Source organism: Arachis hypogaea, chromosome 7 (genome assembly GCF_003086295.3).
Source record: "Arachis hypogaea cultivar Tifrunner chromosome 7, arahy.Tifrunner.gnm2.J5K5, whole genome shotgun sequence".
Lineage (NCBI taxonomy): Eukaryota > Viridiplantae > Streptophyta > Magnoliopsida > Fabales > Fabaceae > Arachis > Arachis hypogaea.
Window position 1 is genome coordinate 12,719,709 of NC_092042.1, and position 23,217 is coordinate 12,742,925.

The window sequence follows — 23,217 nt, forward strand, 5'->3', positions numbered from 1 at the left end:
ACAGCAAATAGTTCAAGTAGCAGTTAAAAACAGTTTAGTAATTAGGCAAACCAAAACAAGTTCAAACTCAAGCAAAAGCATGCAAATGCATATGATGCATGCCTGTCCTATGGCTGATGAGGCTCATCTGTCGGTTATCCAGCCAACCCAACAAGTCTGAATTGTACTTAGACTGTCCCCCGACGTGCATCCCCAAGAGTCTATGCATAGTTTTTTCTCAAATAATCAATATTACTCAATGGGGGTAACATTCTCGGAAATTTATATAGTGCCCGGTCACACACTTACGTCGTACGGTCAACAGAGTATCGAGTTTCCAACCTAGTACACGTGGTGGCAAGCCACGTCACTTAATCCAGAGAACCTCGTATCTCAGATATTTCAAATTCATAAGCCATGTGAATAATTCAAAGTTCACATCTCAACATTCTCAACATCATAATCATTCATCAATCCAAATCTCATTTCCAAGTTCATTTCAAAGCCATATTTCAAATAAAATCCTCATCATCCTCTTTTTGATTCTGTTCGTTAACAATCTCAATTCCAAAACAAAATTCTTTCTTTGATAGACAAATCAATCTTAAAACGTATAATGCTTAAAAACAAATCTTTTTAATTAATTACTTTAAATAAAACTTTCAATTTTATAAAATTTTGGCAGCATCTCCTCTAAAACTCGAACACTGCCACCCTTTTCGGGTCCCATCTAAACATTTCTCAAACCTTTTCTCAACCATTTTCAAATCTCAAACATTTTCCAGAATTGAACCAGTTCCAATGTCAAATTATTTTCAAATCAACCAATTCTAACAATAAAACTCTTTTTAAAATCGAATCAGCTCAAATATTAAATCATTCATAAAATCAAACCAACTCACAATCAAACCGCTCCCAGAATCAATTTATTTTCATATCTCAAATTATTTCCAAAATCGTTTCATTTATATTACTAAGTAAACTCTAAAAACAAGAAAATCCACCTTTCTTAATAATCAAGTAAATGACATTCCAAACCGGTTTTTATCCATAACCACACACCACTCACGCAATCAAGCACTCAATAATTCAGTCCAACAAACCATCACATCCATAAGACAAATATAATCACAGAAGTAAATCTCTTTGCATCAATATCTATTTATCACAACTCTGTAGTATAAAATATATTTTAAGAAAACCCCTACCTCGACACACGAAATCATAATCCAAACGCGTCAACTGAACTCATTTCTCTCAACCCAAATTTAGCGGCACCTGAAGCCTCTGCTCCGCTTGCTTTCCCAAAAGCAGAAATAGCCTCAAACGCTACATATAAGCTCGGCTTTTGATCTCTAACACATCAATATCGTAAAGACTTTAATACACGTAACAGGACACTAATGCGGAGGTTTTTCGAAACGTAAATACTTACTATAAAAGAACACAGAGCAGCAGCGATTTCAGCACCGGTTAGGCGGCTCCAATGGTGGTGCAGGACAGAAAAACTTGCAGTGACCATGTGATCATACATCCTGACACGGATAATCTCAGCAACCACCCTCACGGTAAAAACCAACTTAATAGACAAAGAAGCTAAAGCAAGCTTAGCGCTTACCACACAGATACAGACTTCAATGGAGGTTCCAGGCGGCAGCGGTGTTGTCCGGCGACAGAGGCACGGCCAGAAGTTTCGGTGGTTCAATGGTAACCTTAATTTTGACATGAAATCATCGGAACTCAACCCTACACTACCAACAACTCAGAACCTGTGACAACTTATATCAGAATACTGATTTCAAAGCTTTTGGAAACAAAAAAATGCTTACCCAAAAAACAGAGGTTCTCGCGGCAGTTTCCGGCGGCCACATCCACGGCGGTGCAGCCCAGAACGTCGACAATGCATAGTGGAACAACGTTTTTCACCTCTATCGCGTCCTTCTCTTCCTCGAGCTCTCTTTCTTTCTCTGGCACTCAAAGACGACAGCGACCGTGGCTTCAACGGCGGCAGGAACGGCGGCGGTCAAAGTTCAGCGACAACAGAGACCAGGCGCGGCGGCTGTAGCTCCTCCCTTTCCCTATTTGAAAAGCTAATTTAATTTCTAAAATTATTTTAAAATATTATTTGTGGTATAAAAATACTAATTGATTCTCAATAAATTACTCCAATTGAAAATATACAGTAATGTGATTAATTTTCTTTATCTTTAACATATAGTATTAAATGATATAAATTGAATTATCTAAAACCAAATCATATAAAATTCTTATTATTTTGTAACTATCAATTTTATAATTTAAATATAGAAAATAATTCAATAATTATAAAATTAGGTAAAATTCTAATTAATTATCAAAACCTGATTAATGAATTGAAATTAATTCATAATAAGATTTATTTGAAAATTCTGGGTCTTACATCAAGACGAAATAAAACGTTTGGGGATAAAAATAGAATGTTACATTAGAAAGTAAAAAGTATTTTACTCTTGTTTGGATTATATTTTATTTTAAATTTAAATACATTTATTTTTAGAGAGTTTGGTTTGTATTTTAAGTGTAAGAAAGAGAAAATATGAGACACTAATTTTAAAGATATGTTTCTTACATTTATTTAAATGGATTTTAAATTTTGTTGGTTGAATAAATATTGAATTTTATTACTTACTTAATTGTAATGTTTCTGTCTTGCAAAGAAATTTTTCTTTCTCTTATGTTCTTGTCAAAATAAAAAAAATAACTGATGAAATACACTCTTCTTTTAGTGTAGATTCTCTCAAATTTTTTTTAATTATTTAGTAAAATGTCATTTAATTTTTATTATTTAATATTTTTTTATATGTTTTTTATTCCATTTAAAAAGTATAAGATGATCATTTACACTTTATTAAACAATTAAAAAATATTGAGAAAATCTATTTTTTTCTCTATATAAGAGGAAGATTGAAAATATAGAAATGTTAATATATTTTCTAAAAGAATATTTCTCACTTAAATTTTGTATTGTAGAATTTTCAACCTATGGTTTTATCACGATATTTTAGTATCTGATATTTGTGTACATAGTTCTTATTAGAAAGTCAAAGATCAAACGATAATAAATTATCTGTAATACCCTACCACACAGAACTTTACACCTAGGATGTAAAATAGAGGTGGCAAGGGACAACGACCTCTAAAAATAAAAATGTATATATATAATATTAAAAATGATACAGTATACAAAGATCCTGGAAGAATAGGTAAAACAAAAATATCAAAAATAAAAGCGCAACGCTCAGGAAACGTGATTACTTGCGTATGAAGAAACTAAGGTTGAAAGGCATAAATAAACAGAAAGTAGGAATAGAGGATCAAGAATACAAAATAACAAGCTCCTAATTCAGTCTGCAAAGTTAAGGTTGGCTGGAGAATATTTATATACACAATATACAGCCCATAGCCCAAAATACATGTTTAAAAGCCCTAGTTCTCCATAAAACCTCTAAGAGGTACCAAAGATAAAGTGTTCATAGACATATAAGGGGAGTCTAATACATATATATATATATATATCAAAATAACAAAAGTAGGGCCTCAAAATGAACCACTTCGTCGTAGAACTCCAGACGCCTAGTGAGGTGTCACTCGACCTGCATCTGAAAAACAACAGCAGAGTATAGGGTGAGAACCAGAGGTTCTCAACATGGTAAAGGTGCCACGCACATAAGATATAAGGTCGTGGAAATGCCAGAGGCAATCCTAGAATGCCGACACTCAGATTACAAGGCTTAAATTACTAAACAGAAACCATAAAAATGTGGTCTTATAAGGATATCTAAGCCTAATTTAAACTTAACCTTAACACTAAGTCTTTCCACCTTTCCTTTGTTCCTCCATCACCGGTGAGTTTGCAAAGATAGACAAACAGATAATTACAAGCACAAGTAGGAGACAAGTAGTGCAAGTAGCAAATATAACAATTAACATAATATAATCAATTAGGCATTCCCAAATAATGCATAGCAAGCAAAACAAACAATATGCACATGATGTATGCCTTTCCTACTGGCCGTGAGCTCAGCGTCAGTTAACTTCCAAAATCCGACACAGCCGGTAGCTAATTCGGATACCGTCTCTCAGCTGCGCATCTCCAGGAGGCACAAGATTGGGGGATTAGTGCCCTACCACCTTCTCATAGAGGCATACACTAGGGGAAAATAAATCGGAGGATTAGTACCCTACCGCCTTCTTCTAGTAAGGCCATGCCATACCGATCGGGGGATTAGTGCCCTACTACCTTGCAGACAGAGGGAGACTGAATTTGAGAGAATATGTCGGGGGATTAGTGCCCTACCACCTTTCTCACATCCCACAAAACAATATCATCATCATGCTCATTCATTCGCAAGTTCAACGTTATAATCTCTTTACATTAATCATAATCGTCGCATAATCATATCATTAAAGTCATGGTACCATATACACTTCAAGTATACACGTTTCCATATATAATTCATCACTTTCTCAGCTTACTTCGCCTCCAAGATACCTCCATTTCCTAGCTTCATCTAATTACTAGGCTTACTACTATGATTTATAACTGCGCACTCAAAAGTAGAAGTTTAGAAGTTTGAAATTAGGTTTAAAACTAAAAAACCAGATTTGTTGAAACAGGGGCCACGCGTACACGTGGACGTGAAAAATCCTTACTCGCGTAGTCGCGTACACGTGAATTCTAACCCGAAAGGGTTGGTCGCGTCGTGAGAAAGTGGTCGTGTACGCAAATCTCAGATCACGCGTACGCGTGGGTCACGCATACGCGTGAGCGTACATTTTTCCAAAAATTTTATTGAGTCTGAAAAAAGCTGCAGAATTTCAAATTTCAAACCCAAACTTCCGACGCGCTAACTTTTTTGTTTTAAATCATTTTCCTTCCGTTTTTCGAACGGCGTAAACTACTTCACGAACCCAATTTTCATATAAAACAAGTTTGAAATCATTCAGGGGTTCAGAAGCCAAGTTATGGCTCGCTGAAGTTTGTCCAAAAACTAATTTTTCACAAAAGACTTCAAATCTCAATTTTCTTGGAACCTAAACTCATATCCATAATTTTATACCTAGATTCGGCACAATATGACATCATAGCACTTCAACACAACACTACATTCTTTACATCACACCACCTTCAACCAAACTTCATATTTACACAATTTCAAACCCCAATTCCTCATTTTGCATCAACAATATTATCAATAACTCACTCAATACATATATAATCATATCATCACATCATCCATCACCAATTCATCAATTAACACACTATCATTAGCATAAGCAGCAACCATCCAACATACACTCAATTCATATCATCATATTTATCACAGGTGCTAAGTATTGAATATTTTCTTACCTTCCAACCTATTCTAGGGTCATCTAGCCTAAGGTTTCATACAACATTATATGTTAAATACGCAAAACCTAAACCATACCTTGACCGATTTCCACGTATTGACCAAGACAAATCACCAAAGCCTCACAAGTCCGAAAAATCACCAAAGCATTGACGCTAATCCTCCACAAGCTTTCCAATGCCCAAAATCAAGTTCCAAAATGTGTATGTACACCTAAATTCATATGACCACACATACATATATCTAAAACTCAATATCCGATAACAAAATTCAAGGAATTGACTTAGGTTAGTGATTCTTACCGTACCCACGGACCAAGTGAACTAAATCCAACAAGTTCTGCAAGCTAATTCGAACCTAGAGAATCAAAATCAACAAATTCTCAACTTGGATTCTCCTAAATTTTGAAAATTAAGGGATAGAGAGGCTGGAGTAATAGAGTGGCTTACCTATGAAATTGTTCTGGTAGATTTGTAGAGCTCGACGCAGTGGTCACGTGACCGTAAACGGTGCGACAATCAAAACTCAAAAGTTACGGCAACTTGAATGGAGGACAAGGGTTTTGTTTTGTTTCCCCTTTCCTTGAATTACTTCAGCTCATTCCTGCTGAATGAGGAGGAAGAAAGGATGTTCCTTAAGTGTGGGTGGTTTCGTGGGTTGGGCCATGGGCCCAATACGGGTCCACTTCAACCGGTTCGGTTTCGGTCCAATTTTGGGTCAAATTCTTTGAAATTAGTGCCAAAATTCTCGTTTTAATGAGCTTTTTCCTATTTTAATATAAAATTCACATTTCTAATTTTTTTATTAAAAATTAATTTGTTGGTTAATTATTCGCTAATTTTGCGGGGTTTACATCCTACCCACATAAATAAGAATTTTGTCCTCAAAATTCAGATTCAGTTACCTGAAAAGAGGTATGAGTAGTGGTCTCATTTCGGATTCAATACTTCTCAGTGTTAATCACTTGCTCTCAACTGCTCACCGTTCCTAATCTTGTCGAGATAATTTCCAAGAAAGCGCAACTTCCCCTTTTCAACTATCTAGGTCTTCACTTCCAACAAAATTATTTGGTTGGGATCGCGCAGTTATAATCTTAGTTTAGATTTCACTAACCTATTCTCTATTGTTTCGGTCATCAATTTGGAACCTAGGATTGATATCAAATTTTTCGGGGTTAGGTCGATACCAAAGTGACTAACGTACCGCGCCGCCTTATAATTTTCAAATGTATAGTCTCGTCATTCATTTTTTTATGGTTAGTTTTTCTCTGATAGGCGAAAATATGAGACATTAAATTTAAACATATATTTCTTATATTTATTTAAATATATTTTAAAATTTTTTTGTTGAATAAAGATTGAATTTTATTACCTACCTAATTGTATTATTTATGTCTTGCAAAGAAATTTCACTTTCTCTTATGTTCTTGTCAAAATAAAAAATAAAAAATAATTAATTAAATATACTCTTTTTTTAGAGTGGATTCTCTCCATTTTTTTCTTAATTATTTAGTAAAATATCATTTAATTTTTATCATTTAATATTTTTCTCATATTTTTTTTTCTTGATTCCATTTAAAAAGTATAAGATGATAATTTACTCTTTATTAAACAATTAAAAAAAAGTTGAGAGAATCTATTTTTTTCCTCTATATAAGAGGAAGATAATGTTAATATATTTTTTAAAAGAATATTTCTCACTTAAATTTTTTATTATAGACTTTTTAACCTCTGATTTTATCACCATATATTAGTATCTGATATTTGTTTAAGTAGATCTTATTAAAAAGTCAAAGATCAAACGATAATAAATTATCTAAGAGAAACAAAGAATGCAAAAATGAGTATTATTTATTTGATAATTTATTTTTGTTTGTATAAAAAATTCTAAAATTTACTCATCTTATTATCTTTTATGAATTTAATTCTTTATGATTTAATTTTTATTGTTTAGAGTTCAGAATTTAAAATTTGTTATTTTATTCAAATTGTGTTTTGTTTTTAATTTAAATATTTCGATTGTTAAGTTTTAGGATTTAATATTTATGTTTTGGAATTTAGAGTTTGTTATTTTTGTTTAAAAAGTAAAGTATTGTTCTAGTTGCTAACGTTTGTGTTAAGTCTTAATTTTGTCTTTATGATTGAAACATTCTATTTTTTTTATCCCATTGGTTTTATTTCATCTTCTTTTAAACCTCTGGTCAAAATAAAAATTCTTCCTTTCAAAAATATCATTTCTTTCATTATGATTTTCTTCTAAAAAACGATAAAAATCATAATTGTTCATAGTAGTTGTTATAGTGATATAAGAGCAAAAATGACAGAACTATAACAAAAAGAGAGAGCTAAAAATAGAGGTGAAAAGGGTATTTTTAGAAGAAAAAATTTTAATTTCGACCAGAAAATTAAAATAAGACGAAATAAAATATTTGGAGATAAAAATAGAACGGTACATTAGAAAATAAAACAGTATTTTACGCTTGTTTGGATTATATTTTGTTTTAAATTTAAATACATTTATTTTTAGAGAGTTTGATTTTGCATTTTAAATGTAAGAGAGAAGAAATATGAGACACTAATTTTTAAAATATGTTTCTTACATTTACTTAAATGAATTTTAAATTTTGTTGGTTGAATAAAGATTGAATTTCATTACTTACATAATTTTAATGTTTTCGTCTTGCAAAGAAATTTCACTTTCTCTTATGTTCTTGTTAAAATAAAAAAATAAAAAAATAAAAAATAACTAATCAAATATACTGTTCTTTTAGAGTGGATTCTCTCAAATTTTTTTCTTAATTGTTAGGAAAATGTTATTTAATTTTATCATTTAATATTTTTTGTCAAATATTTTTTTTCTGATTCCATTTAAAAAGTATAAGATAATAATTTACACTTTATGAAACAATTAAAAAAAATTGAGAGAATCTATTTTTTTGTCTATATAAGAGGAAGCTTGAAGATATAGAAATGTTAATATATTTTCTAAAAGAATATTTCTCACTTAAATTTTGTATTGTAGAATTTTTAACCTCTAATTTTATCACCATATTTTAGTATTTAATATTTGTGTACGTAGTTCTTATTAGAAAGCCAAAGATCAAAAGATAACAAATTATCTGAGAGAAACAAATAATGCAAAAAATGAGAAATACTTATTTGATAATTTAGTATATTTTAGTTATACAAATACTTTTTGATAATTTATTTTTGTTCTTATGAAAAATTCTAAATTTACTCGTCTTATTATCTTTTATGAATTTAATTTTTATGATTTAATGTTTAGTGTTTAGAGTTTAACTAGAATTTAAAATTTATTATTTTATTCAAATTGTGTTTTATTTTTAATTTAAATATTTCGATTGTTAAGTTTTAGGATTTAATATTTATATTTTGGAATTTAGAGTATGTTATTTTTGTTTATAGAGTAAAATATTATTTTAGTCACTAACATTTGTGTTAAGTCTTAATTTTGTCTTTATGTTTGAAACGTTCTATTTTTTTTATCTCAACAGTTTTATTTCGTCTTCTTTTAATCCGTTTGTCAAAATTAAAATTTTTCCTTTCAAAAAGATCATTTCTTTTATTATGATTTTCTTCTAAATAACCACAAAAATCATAATTATTCATAGTAGTTGTTATAGTGATCTAAGAGCAAAAATGACAGAACTATAAAAAAAAAGAGAGCAAAAAATAGAGGTGAAAAGGGTATTCTTGAAAGAAAAGAATTTTAATGTTGACCATAACATTAAAATAAGACGAAATAAAATATTGGGGATAAAAATAGAACGTTATATTAGAAAGTGAAATAGTATTTTACTCTTGTTTGGATTATATCTTTTTTAAATTTAAATATATTTATTTTTAGAGAGTTTTGTTTTGTATTTTAAATGTAAGAGAGAGAAAATATGAGACACTAATTTTTAAAGATATGTTTCTTACATTTATTTAAATGAATTTTAAATTTTATTGGTTGAATAAAGATTGAATTTTATTACTTACCTAATTATATTATTTTCTTCCAAGAAATTTCACTTTCTCTTATATTTTTGTCAAAATAAAAAATAAAAAAATAACTAATCAAATATATTTTTCTTTTAGAGTGGATTCTCTCAAATTTTTTCCTTTAATTGTTTAGTAAAATGTCATTTAATTTTTATCATTTAATATTTTTTCTCATATGTTTTTTTATTCTATTTAAAAAGTATAAAATGATAATTTACACTTTATTAAACAATTAAAAAAAATTTGAGAGAATCTATTTTTTTCCCTCTATATAAGAGGAAGATTGAAGATATAGAAATGTTAATATATTTTCTAAAAAAATATTTTTCACTTAAATTTTGTATTATAGAATTTTTAACCTATGATTTTATTATCATATTTTAGTATCTGATATTTGTGTATGTAGTTTTTACTAAAAAATCAAAGATCAAACGATAATAAATTATCTGAGAGAAACATATAAGGTAAAAAATGAGAAATACTAATTTGATAATTTAGTATATTTTAGTTATTCAAATACTTATTTGATAATTTATTTTTGTTAGTATGAAAAATTCTAAAATTTACTCGTCTTATTATCTTTTATGAATTTAATTTTTTATGATTTAGTGTTTACAATTTAGAATTTAAGATTCGTTATTTTATTCAAATTGTGTTTTGTTTCTAATTTGAATATTTCGATTGTTAAGTTTTAGGATTTAATATTTATATTTTAGAATTTAGAGTTTGTTATTTTTGTTGAAAGAGTAAAGTATTGTTTTAGCCACTAACATTTGTGTTAAGTCTTAATTTTGTCTTTATGTTTAAAATGTTATATTTTTTTATCTCAACACTTTTATTTTATCTTCTTTTAATCGTCTGGTCAAAATTAAATTTTTTTTTTCAAAAATATCATTTCTTTCGTTATGATTTTCTTCTAAATAACAACAAAAATAATAATTGTTCATAGTAGTTATTATAGAGATCTAAGAGAAAAAATAATAGAACAATAAAAAAAAAGAGAGTTAAAAATAGTGATGAAAATGGTATTCTTGGAAGAAAAAAATTTTAATTTTTACCAGAAGATTAAAATAAGACGAAATAAAACGTTTGGGGATAAAAATAGAACGTTGTATTAGAAAGTAAAATAATATTTTACTCTTGTTTTAAATTTAAACACATTTTTTAGAGAGTTTGGTTTTGTATTTTAAATGTAAGATGTAACACTCTACCACACAGAACCTTACGCTCAAGTTGTAAAGGAGAATTGGTGAGGTATTACAACCTCTAAAAATAAAATATATACATAATATAGTTGAAAAATTTTTATATCTTGGAGCCTTTGAAGGAAAGTTTAAAACAAAAGTCGTTACGCTCCCATGGACGATAAACATAAACCGGATAGAGTAAGAGTAAAACGGTAAGGATATATATACATACTAGACGATTTTCAAGGATACAGATAACAAAGCTCTTGACTCAGCTCACGAAGTTTAAACCGGTCAGAACATATATATACATATATACAAATAAACCCAAAAGTAAGCCAAAATAGTAAACTGACAACATGTTTTTTTGAGCCAACCTCTAAAAAGAACAAATATAAAATACAAGGTGGAAAATCTAAATACATATATAAATATAAGTAAAAATACAACCCTGAACCCCAAGAGATCTCCAGAATACAAAGTGGTACTTCTCAACCTGCATATGAAAAATAACAATATTATATGGGATGAGAATCATGGGTTCTCAATATGGTTAAGGTGCCCACATATATAATAAATAAGGTCCCAAGAAAGCCAGAGGCAATCCTAGAACGCCGACACTCAAATTATAAAACCTAAAAGAATAAACTGAACTAGTACCCAAATAACGATATATCTCTAACCTTGTAGTTTACTTCCTGTCTCATTTAACTCTAACTTTTACCACTGATCCAACCAGTCATGGCCTATGGCCCAAATTAACCCAGTTCAGCCTCTGACCCAATTAAACTCAACCCGACCTCTGGCTCATTTCAAATCAAATAAGGATTATCACCTGTCCACCACCAAGGTACTCAAAATAAAAAGACAATCACAAACACAAGCAAATGCAAGACAAACACATTTAAAGAACAGTTACAGTAAATATCACAGTTATCAGTTAAACAAAATTTATCAGATAGACAAACTAAAACAATTATGCATACCCAGACAAAGCAAATAAATGCAACATGATACATGCCTGGCTTATAGGTTGTGAACCCATGGCAATTACTAAACCCTCACACCTTCCAGAACCTTCTCAAAACATGCATATCAGAAAGAAACGGAAATTTATTCTCTCCATTTTTGTTAACACTTGAGAGAATAAAGTGTGAGCTCTCACCTTTAATTCTATAAGTGGAACCAAAATTAAATAAGAGAGAGAACAATGAAGGGTGAGATCCTACACTAAACACCATCCATTTTTTTCTGGAGAGGATCCACTCCCGAAAGAAACCCTTCAGCAAGGAAAGCCCTTCATGCACTCTTCTTCAAATCCCACAGCAACAACAATGATAACATTACCACCTACCTCTCTAACCATTTCACTATTCTCTATTCCAAATGCGGCACCCTCCGCAATGCCCGAAGTGCCTTTGGCCTCACTGAGCACCCTAATGTGTTCTCCTACAATGCCATCATCAATGCCTATGCCAAACACTCCCTTCCCCACATTTCCCGCCAGCTGTTCGACCATATTCCCCAACCAGACCTTGTTTCCTACAACGCCCTTATTAGTGCTTACGCTGAGTGCGGCGACTGTGAGGAGGCACTGAGCTTGCTCAGGGAGGTGGTTGATCAGGCAGCTTCATTGCTTCGTGGTGATGGGTGGGTTTGATTCTTATGCTTCTGTTAACAATGCCATGCTCACGAGTTATAGCAAGGAGGGATTCTTGTGTGAGGCGAAAAGGCTGTTTCATGAGATGGGGCTTGGTGGGAGGGATGAGGTTTCTTGGAACTCGATGATTGTGGTGTGCGGGCAACACCGCAAGGGATCGGAAGCGCTGACACTGTTCTGTGTTCTGTGAGATGGTTAGGATGGGATTGGAGGTTGACATGTTCACTATGGCTAGTGTTTTGATTGCCTTTACTTCCCTCAAGGATTTGGCAAGGGGGGATGCAGTTTCATGCTAAGATGATTAAGAGTGGGTTCGATAGGAATTCTCATGTAGGAAGTGGTTTGATTGACTTGTACTCGAAGTGTGCAGGGGCCAGGGGGCATGTTAGAGTGCAGGAAGGTGTTTGAAGAGATTACTGCACCAGATTTGGTTCTATGGAACACAATGATTTCTGGATATTCCCAGAATGAGGACTTGTCTGAGGATGCCCTCTGTTGTTTTCGCAAGATGCAACGCGGTGGCTTTCGTCCAGATGATTGTAGTTTCGTGTGTGTCGTTAGTGCATGCTCTAATTTATCTCCCTCCGTGGGAAATCAGGTTCATGCATTAACAATCAAATCCGACATCCTTTATAATCATGTTTCGGTCAATAATGCTCTTGTTGCAATGTACTCTAAATGTGGGAATCTTCAGGATGCGAGAAAGATATTTGATACTATGCCAGAACACAACATGGTATCACTGAATTCAATGATAGCAGGTTATGCACAACATGGTCTTGAGGCTGAGTCACTACGGCTTGTTGAACTGATGCTGCAAAAGGATATTGCCCCAAATAACATAACCTTCGTATCTGTTCTTTCTGCATGCGCGCACACAGGGAAAGTTGAGGAAGGTCAGAAATATTTCAATATAATGAAGGAGAAGTTTGGGTTTGAAGGTCAGAAATATTCCAATACTGGTTGTGAAGAACCTAAGAATTTGTGATGATTGCCACAATGCCATAAAAATTATTTCTGCCATTTCTGGTAGGGAAATCATCGTTAGAGACACTCACAGGTTTCATTGCTTTAAAGAAGGACAATGTTCGTGCAGAGATTATTGGTGATAATATTTCAAAGGTGCTAGACTGCTACTTTACTGGGAATTTGAGTTGTGCTACCATGACTTATAGATCTACTAAGCAGCCAAGGCTAAACTGAATGTCTGCAGAGCCTACTTGCAGAATCCTACTAAAGAGTTAGTTTGAACTGATTTCTCTTGTGAATTCAGAGCTATGTAGATCTTGCTAAGTGAGAATCCTGAAGATTTGATGATCATTACATGTTCTATCAGCCCACTTGGGAGTCAATCTAGCTCTGGCTGCAGGAAGCCAATGCATCATAAGACATAACACTGCATGAAACATTATAAGGTTTTGAACTCTTGCTTTGTTATATCAGTTATTGTCTTAAATATTTCACCCCCTTTGTTGTTTCAGATACTGTATGCACCCTACATATAGAGTCTTCAAATACAAATTCTGCCATAAGAATATAAGTTAAAAAAAAAAAACACATTGCCTTGGTTTAACAAATTCATCTTAAAGCTTGGTCACTGAATTTGATAATTTCAGGTTGGACACAAGATGGTCTTGAAGCTGAACTACGACAGCTTCTCAAACTGATGCTGCAAAAGGATAGTCTCTAAAAACAAAACCTTCATATATGTTCATGCATGCTTGATTTCGCTACTTTTGCATGTCTTGTTCCTTTTTGGCATTTCTGTTTGTTTGAGGTGTTTTTCCTTTTTGGAATTGGTCCACAATTTTTATGAGTCAGCACTTTTCCATTTTTTTTAATTAATTTGACAAAGATTAAGATAGCATAGTTAGGACTTGATTATAGCATGAGTTTTAGATTTGATTTATATCTTGTGTTTGATTATAGTTGGGGTTTCATTTTTATTTTCTGTTTCTTTTATTTCTGTTTGATTTTTATTTTTATTTTTAGAAGGGATGGTGATCACTGGTCATCTAAACCTACATAACTTGTGTGTTTTTGTTTGCTGCTGAATTTATATATGTAGTTGCTTTAAATTGCTTGATGAGCTGGGTTACTAATGCCATTTTTTATTGATTGGTATTTTTCTTCCTCTTAAACAAATGTTGTTTTGGTTTATTGTGCATTGGACTCAATCTTTTTGTTATATATTATTGGAGTATTTTGTTTGTTTAATCAGGCTTGTCCAAGTCCTTGTTTAGTTCTAAATGTGGGTGTGCTACAATATTTTGGTTATATATTGTTGGATTATAGTATGAGTTCTGCAAGATCAAGAAAAGTTGTTATTATTATTGTTTTTTACCTTGAGGAAGAATATGAAGATTAATTGGTAGAAAATTGGAAGTAGCAAACAATAGCAACTTGTTTTGTGTGCGAGTCTGATAATTAGGTCCTGTTTGGTTATAATTTAACAGAATGAGAAATAATCAAAATGGAATTCCTACCTAAATCAAATAAAATTCTATTAAACAGGTAAAATTCTATTAAACAGGTAGGAACAGGTAGGAATTCCATTTTGATTATTTCTCATTCTGTTAAATTATAATCAAGCATGCAGAAATCAAACAAGGCGTCGAAGTTCAATTTCATGCAGAGCTGAAAATGCAGAACTAAACAAGGAAAAGGAGAAAAGAGTATATCGATTTGGGGAACCCTTGCCTCCACGATATCCCAGCTCGCATCCGTGCATGGAGAAGACCCGGAGACCTCCGTTGTATCCTCTCAAGTATCCAAAGCCGTTCTTATAGAAGAAGTGTGTTTGAGTATGAGAATCGCGCTTGAGAGAGAGAGGGAAAGAGGAGAGAATTGTGCGAGAGGAAGTGGTTTTAGCACGTGTAACTGAAATTGGTGAGAGTGGGGAGGGGCGCGTGTTATGAGTGAGAGTGGGTTTTTTTTTAGTTTTTGAATTTGTATTTTTAATTTTTTATACGATGACTGAAATTGGTGTATACGCATTCTAAAACTATCAAGTCTAAAAATAAAATGACTATAATTTTGTCCTTCTAGTTTTTATATAAATAGTGGTAATGCACAAGTTTTAAAACGATGTAAAACCTGAAAATAAACTACAATTTATACAAGGGTGACCAATGCATGAATTGCTAGTTTAAAGGGAATTTTCAATGATTTATGAAAATATAGCAATACTCAAGGAGTAACCAAAAATTATGACCAAAATTTAGTGCAGGCTAAAACCATTGAAGAACTAGCTATTAAGTGGTTTTTACAGCATTTTTTTTATGTCACTTTTTTGACACTTGTTCCAAACATATTAATAAGTAATAACAATCAAGTATCAATACTTTTAGCAATAAAAAAATAAATTACGATAAATTTTTAACAACAAAAAAATTTAACTAAGTAATTATTTCAGCAAGATAATAACAAATTTAATGATATCGGAAACAAAATAGGCGCTAGCAGTAGCTGGTTCCTGGGCTCATCGCGTCGTGTTCTTGCTCTGAGGCCTCTCCGTGGCTTCCTTCTCACCAGTCTTACCGGTTTTGTCAATTGTAGTAATTGCTAATTGGTGAGTTCGTGCCTTCCCCTTTTCTTTCTTTTTCCCTTGTTTTTGTCAATTTTATATTTTTGTTGTTGTAAATCATGACTGAACCGTCTTTTGTCGTTGTAAGTTAAATTTATTGCTATATTGAGTTAAATTTATTGTTACTGTTGAATTTAATTTATTGCTAAAAATAATGTTTTAAGCTATATTTTTTGTTGCTAAAAATTATTACTGAATTGAATTTGTTGTAAAGCTAAATTTTTTGTGTTTATTTTTTTACATATTGGTATAATCTTGGTGTAATACTTAATTATTGGATTTTATGGTGTTTTTTAAAATTGTGGAAAATATTATACCAAAATTTTTTAATATACAAAAAAATTAACCAAATTTTTTTTTGCTGAAAATGATCAGTGAGTTAAATTAAAATCATTGTTGTGATAAATTTATTGATGTAAGAATAGATAGTTTTCGTGTAGAGACTCATAGCCTTAGTTTTAGCCTTTAATTGTATTATTCTAATAATAAGAGTTAATTTAATATTGAGTATTGGCTATGTAGACAATATTGGATTATTGGTATAATGGTATTTGATGAATTGATTTGTTAATTAGTTAAATTTGTTGAGATAAAATTTGTTATATGGATGTCCATTTATGAAGGGCGGTGTAGTATTCTCAAGGAAGAATGCTTTTAATAAGCATTTGAAAATTTATCCTATGTACATCTATAAATAGAGGTCCAAACCTCTGAAAGTTATATAACAACAGAACAAAATACTATTCTTCCTTCTTTTTCATACAAATAAATCAATCCTCTTTTATGTTGCAATCAAATACCCTTCTCCTTATATTACTATTACAATTCTTTCTCTTCTTTTATTTTATAAGTATTTTAAATTCTATTTTCTATTACTCTTTACATATAATATTAATAGCAATATTAACCATCTTTATTATATTGAGATAGTATCAAATGCAATTCTCTCTCTCTTTATTTTTAATACTTTTTCTTATCTTTATATATATATACACAATACAACATATAATATTATTATATATATATAAAAATTATTGAGCTAATTATATTAATAATAGAGTCTTCTATTTATACATCTTTATTTTATATATCCTTTATTTTACAACACGTTATCAGCACGAGACTCTGATCAAATTTTTAGGAAGACTCAGGTAATATTTTCATTATGTCGAAGCTCTCTCATCTTGAATTCAATGCTCTTGATATATCTGGAAACAATTATTTATCATGGATACTAGATGCTGAAATCCATCTTGATTCAATGGATCTTGGAGATACCATTAAGGCTGAAAATAATGCATCCCAGAAGGATAAAGCTAAAGCCATGATTTTTCTTCGTCGTCATCTTGACGAAGGATTGAAAAATGAATATCTTACATTAAAAGATCTTGCAGATCTTTGAAAAGACCTTGAAGAAAGGTATAATCATCAGAAAACGGTAATACTTCCTCAAGCCCGATATTAGGGCCGTCAAAATGGGCTAAACCCATCGGGCCAGCCCGTTTACCCGTTTAAATGGGCGGGCTTTGCCCCTAAAATTAAGCCCGTTTAAATTTCGGGCTAAACGGGCTGAGCCCGATTAACCCGAAAAAAATGACGGGTTAAACGGGCTAGCCCGTGGGCTAAACGGGTGGCCCGTTTAATTTTTTTTTCATTTTTTTTTAAAAAAGTAACACTTTTAGCTAATATTTTTCCCGATCCGACCCGAAAATCCGACCCATCAACTAAAAAAATTTTTTTTAAATGGTTTTTGACCTAAAAGTGGTATTTTTTGTCAAAATATTTTTCAAAAAATAAAATAAAATGATAAACGGGCTGGCCCGTTTAACCCATCGGGCTGACTATAAATGGTCCGGGCTAAAAAATTTTGGCCTGCGAATAAAGCGGGCTTAAATGGGCCAGCCCGTTTAACCCATGGGCTTAATGGGCTGGGCCTAAATGGGCCGGGCTAGCCCGTTTGACAGCCCTACCCGATATGAATAGACGCATTTGCGTTTACAAGATTTTAAATCTATAAATGAATATAATTCTGCAATGTTTCGGATCACCTCACGAATGAAATTGTGTGGGGAAAAAATAACTGATCATGATATGTTGGAGAAAATTTTCTCAACCTTCCATGCCTCGAATGTGCTCCTGCAGCAGCAGTATCGAGAAAAAGGGTTTAAAAAATATTCTGAGTTAATTTCTTGCCTTCTTGTTGCTGAACGCAACAATGAGTTGTTATTGAAAAATCATGAAGCGCGCCCAGTTGGCGCCGCCCCATTTCCTGAAGTAAATGCGGCAAATCATTACCCCAGAAGAGGTAAATGGCAAGCTTTTAATAACAAGAAAAATTATGGAAGGAAAAAGAATTATGTTCAAAAGAGAGGATCTCACCAGAAGTGGGATAAAGAAAGGAATATCGGGCAGAATAAATCAACCGAGGAGAAGTGTTTCCGCTGTAGTGGAAAGGGCCATTGGTCACGTACCTGTCGTACCCCAAGGCACCTAGTCGATCTTTACCAGGCATCTTTGAAAAAGAACGACAAAGGAAAGGAAACAAATTTTGTTTCAAATGATGCTGAGAACTCCACCACTCATTATGATGTATCTGATTTCTTTGAGGACCCTGAAGGAAATATTGGTCATCTGATCAATGATGGAATAGTTTAATATGTGGGATTGTGAAGTATATATGTAAATAAATAATGTAAAGAACTTATTGTTAAGTTTTATTTTCTATGTATTTAAGTTTCAAATGTGATGTACATAAATAATGAAATATTAATATGAATTTTAAAATTATTAAATGTGTCAAATTTTAAAATAAAATTTTAGTATATGACATTATTTTATGTACAGTGTTTCTTAGAAAAATAATTCTGATCAAGTATTCAATTTAACTGTGCATACTACTCATTTTATTATTATTTGTTTTTGAAGAATGGCAAGGATATGTAATGAAGATGTATGCCTTGCGGATAGTGCAAGTTCGCACACAATTCTCAAAAGTGATATATATTTTACCCATCTGGTGCCAAAAGAAGAATGTGTTAATACTATTATTGGCTCAGGCAATGTGATTGAAGGCTCCGGAAGAGCTATAATTTTGTTTCATGGAGGAACAAAATTCATAATAAATAATGCACTATTGTCTACCAAGTCTCGTAGAAACTTGTTGAGTTTTAAAGATATTCGCCGAAATGGATATCATATTGAGACTATGAATGAGGGAAATCATGAGTATTTATATATTACAACTCATGATTCAAATAAGAAAGTTATATTAGAAAAATTACCCTCACTTTCATCTGGGTTGTATTATACCAAGATTAGTGCAATTGAATCACATGCCACTGTAAACCAGAAGTTTACTAACCCAAATGAATTCATAACTTGGCACGACCGATTGGGTCATCCGGGAACAACCATGATGAGGAGAATTATTGAAAACTCTCATGGACATTCACTAAAAAACCAGAAGATTCTTAAAACTAGTGAATTTTGTTGTGCTGCATGTTCTCAGGGAAAGCTAATTTTAAAGCCATCACCAGTAAAGATTGGATTTGAGTCCCCTGAATTCCTAGAAAGGATTCAAGGTGATATATGTGGACCTATTCATCCACCATGTGGATCTTTTAGATATTTTATGGTCCTCATAGACGCATCTTCGAGATGGTCACATGTGTGCTTATTATCTTCTCGCAACCTGGCGTTTGCGAGGTTACTGGCTCAAATTATTCGATTAAAAGCACAATTTCCAGAAAACCCAATTAAAGCAATTCGTCTTGATAATGCTGGTGAATTTACTTCCCAAGCTTTTGATGCTTATTGTATGGCTAATGGAATAAGTGTTGAACATCCAGTAGCTTATGTTCACATACAAAATGGGTTAGCAGAATCACTTATTAAACGCCTCCAATTAATTGCTAGACCCTTACTTATGAGAACTAATCTCCCAACCTCGATTTGGGGGCATGCAGTTTTACATGCCGCAGCACTTATTCGTTTGAGGCCAACGAGTTACCATCAGTTCTCTCCTATGCAATTAGCTTTTGGCCAGCAGCCAAATGTTTCCCATTTAAGAATATTTGGGTGTGCGATATATGTTCCCATTGCACCACCTAATCGCACCAAAATGGGACCCCAAAAAAAATTGGGGATATATGTTGGATATGATTCTCCCTCTATAGTGAGGTATCTTGAGTTACAAACTGGTGATGTGTTTAAAGCCCGGTTTGCGGATTGTCATTTTGATGAATCAAAATTTCCAACATTAGGAGGAGAGAATAAGTTTCCTGAAAAGGAACTTAACTGGAATGCATCATCATTGATGCATTTAGATCCTCGATCAGGGCAATGTGAACTGGAAGTTCAAAAGATTATACATTTGCAAAGAATAGCAAATGAATTGCCTGATGCATTTTCTGATACAAAGAGGATAACCAAATCTTATATACCAGCGGAAAATGCCCCAATTCGAATTGATGTCCCAGTAGGACAAGTAGCCACTGAAGCAAATTCACGCCAGAAGCGTGGCAGGGCGGAAAATGCCCCAATTCAAATTGATGTCCCAGCAAGACAAATAGCCACGAAAGCAAATACACGCCAGAAGCGTGGCAGGCCTGTCGGTTCCAAAGATAAAAATCCTCAAAAGAGAAAAGAGGTAAATAATATTCCTGTTGAAAAAGACATAGTAGAGACACCTGCAGTTGTCCAAAATTCTGATATAACGCCAGAAGACGTTCAGGTACCTGAAAATTGTGAAAATGACGAGATCTCGATAAATTATGTCTTTACAGGAGAGAAATGGGACCGAAATAAGACAATTGTCAATGAAAAATTTGCATATAATGTGGCATTAGATATCATGCATGAAAGTAAGGATCTTGAGCCAAGATCAGTTGAAGAATGTCGACGAAGAAATGATTGGCCAAAATGGGAAGCAGCCATGAAGGCTGAATTAGACTCACTTGCAAAACGTGAAGTCTTTGGACCTGTAGTCTGTACACCTGAAGATGTAAAACCTGTTGGATATAAGTGGGTATTTGTGAGAAAACGAAATGAGAAAAATGAAGTTGTGCGCTATAAAGCCCGACTTGTGGCACAAGGTTTTTCACAAAGGCCCGGTATAGATTATGAAGAAACGTATTCCCCTGTAGTGGATGCGATAACTTTGCGTTATTTGGCCAGTTTATCTGCATATCATAAACTGCATATGCATTTAATGGATGTGGTAACAGCCTATTTATACGGCTCATTAGATCGGGATATCTATATGAAAGTCCCTGAAGGACTAAAGATATCTAAACCATCCAATGAATATTCGCAAGGGTTATACTCAGTCAAATTGCAAAGATCTTTATATGGTCTAAAGCAATCTGGACGAATGTGGTATAATTGTCTTACTGAGTATCTGGCCAAAAACGGATTCAAGAATGATGATATCTGCCCATGTGTTTTCATAAAGAAATCTGCATCTGGATTCGTTATAATTGCTGTGTACGTTGATGATTTAAATATCATTGGGACTCCTGAAGAGATTCCAACAATTATAAAAACTCTAAAAGAAGAGTTTGAGATGAAAGATCTTGGAATGACTAAATTTTGTCTCGGCCTGCAGATCGAGCATATAAAAGACGGGATCTTTATTCATCAAACAACATACACAGAAAAGATCTTGAAAAGATTTTATATGGATAAGTCACATCCATTAAGTACACCAATGATCGTAAGATCTTTGGATGTGAAAAATGATCAATTCCGTCCTAAAGAAGAAAATGAAGATATCATTGGTCCTGAAGTACCATATCTTAGTGCCATTGGAGCGCTAATGTATCTTGCTAATAATACGCGACCTGACATATCATTTGCTGTGAATTTACTAGTAAGATATAGTTCCTCTCCAACCAGAAGACATTGGAGTGGAATCAAACAAATTTTTCGATATCTTCATGGAACGGTTGATATGGGATTGTTTTATCCCTATGGATCCAAGTCACAACTAGTTGGCTATGCAGATGCCGGATACTTGTCTGATCCACATAAAGGGAGATCTCAAACAGGATACCTGTTCACATATGGTGGTACAGCTATATCTTGGAGGTCCACGAAACAGACGATTGCTGCAACATCCTCTAATCATGCTGAAATACTGGCGATTCATGAAGCTAGTCGCGAGTGTTTCTGGCTGAGGAGTCTGATTCAATATATTCTATCATCATGTGGACTGATTGATCATAAGATAGCTCCAACTGTCCTGTTTGAAGATAATACAGCATGCATTGCTCAACTTAAGGGTGGATACATCAAAGGTGATAGAACAAAGCATATTTCTCCCAAATTCTTCTTCACTCATGACTTTCAAAATCAAAGGACAATTGATGTCCAACAGATCCGTTCAAGTGACAATCTGGCAGATTTATTTACAAAGTCACTCCCAAAATCCTCCTTTGAAAGATTGGTACATGAGATTGGAATGCACCGATTTCGAGACATTAAATGATGTCGGCAAGAGGGGGAGACTGTACTCTTTTTCCCTTGGTCAGGTTTTTTTTCCCATTGGATTTTTCTTGATAAGGTTTTTAATGAGGCAGTCCCCATCACTAAAGGATATTGTACTCTTTTTCCTTCACTAAGGTTTTTTTCCCACTGGGTTTTTCTTTAGTAAGGTTTTAACGAGGCAATAATCCTAAATGGACATCCAAGGGGGAGTGTTGAGATAAGATTTGTTACGTGGATGCCCATTTATGAAGGGCGGTGTAGTATTCTCAAGGAAGAATGCTTTTAATAAGCATTTGAAAATCTATCCTATGTACATCTATAAATAGAGGTCCAAGCCTCTGAAAGTTATATAACAACAGAACAAAATACTATTCTTCCTTCTTTTTCATACAAATAAATCAATCCTCTTTTATGTTGCAATCAAATACCCTTCTCCTTATATTACTATTACAATTCTTTCTCTTCTTTTATTTTATAAGTATTTTAAATTCTATTTTCTATTACTCTTTACATATAATATTAATAGCAATATTAACCATCTTTATTATATTGAGATAGTATCAAATGCAATTCTCTCTCTTTATTTTTAATACTTTTTCTTATCTTTGTATATATATACACAATACAACATATAATATTATTATATATATATAAAAATTATTAAGCTAATTATATTAATAATAGAGTCTTCTATTTATACATCTTTATTTTATATATCCTTTATTTTATAACAAAATTTATGTTTTTGATTAGTTTGTTAATTATTAATTTATTGATTATGTATATTTTACGCTTTTGTTCATTTAAATAAAAAATATTTTGTATTAGTGATTAATTTATTATTTATATTTGTATTATTAGTTATATAACTTATGTCTACAAGTTAATATTTAATTATTATTAATATATTTATAAAGATATA

General features: G+C 32.4%; 2 long non-coding RNA genes and 1 pseudogene across 2 annotated transcripts; 2 read left to right on the top strand and 1 right to left on the bottom strand.

Annotated features, from left to right (window-relative positions):
* Positions 1 to 10,762: 10,762 nt before the first annotated feature.
* On the bottom strand, positions 10,763 to 15,091 carry LOC112702508 (uncharacterized). The gene is made up of 3 exons (XR_003154173.2): positions 14,924 to 15,091; positions 11,247 to 11,398; positions 10,763 to 11,059 (listed from the first exon to the last, which is right to left on the bottom strand). It is a non-coding gene; the product is annotated as an uncharacterized lncRNA (long non-coding RNA).
* On the top strand, positions 11,801 to 13,421 carry LOC140174529 (pentatricopeptide repeat-containing protein At3g49710-like; annotated as a pseudogene).
* On the top strand, positions 13,481 to 15,264 carry LOC112702507 (uncharacterized). The gene is made up of 2 exons (XR_011863687.1): positions 13,481 to 13,638; positions 13,840 to 15,264. It is a non-coding gene; the product is annotated as an uncharacterized lncRNA (long non-coding RNA).
* Positions 15,265 to 23,217: the final 7,953 nt, after the last annotated feature.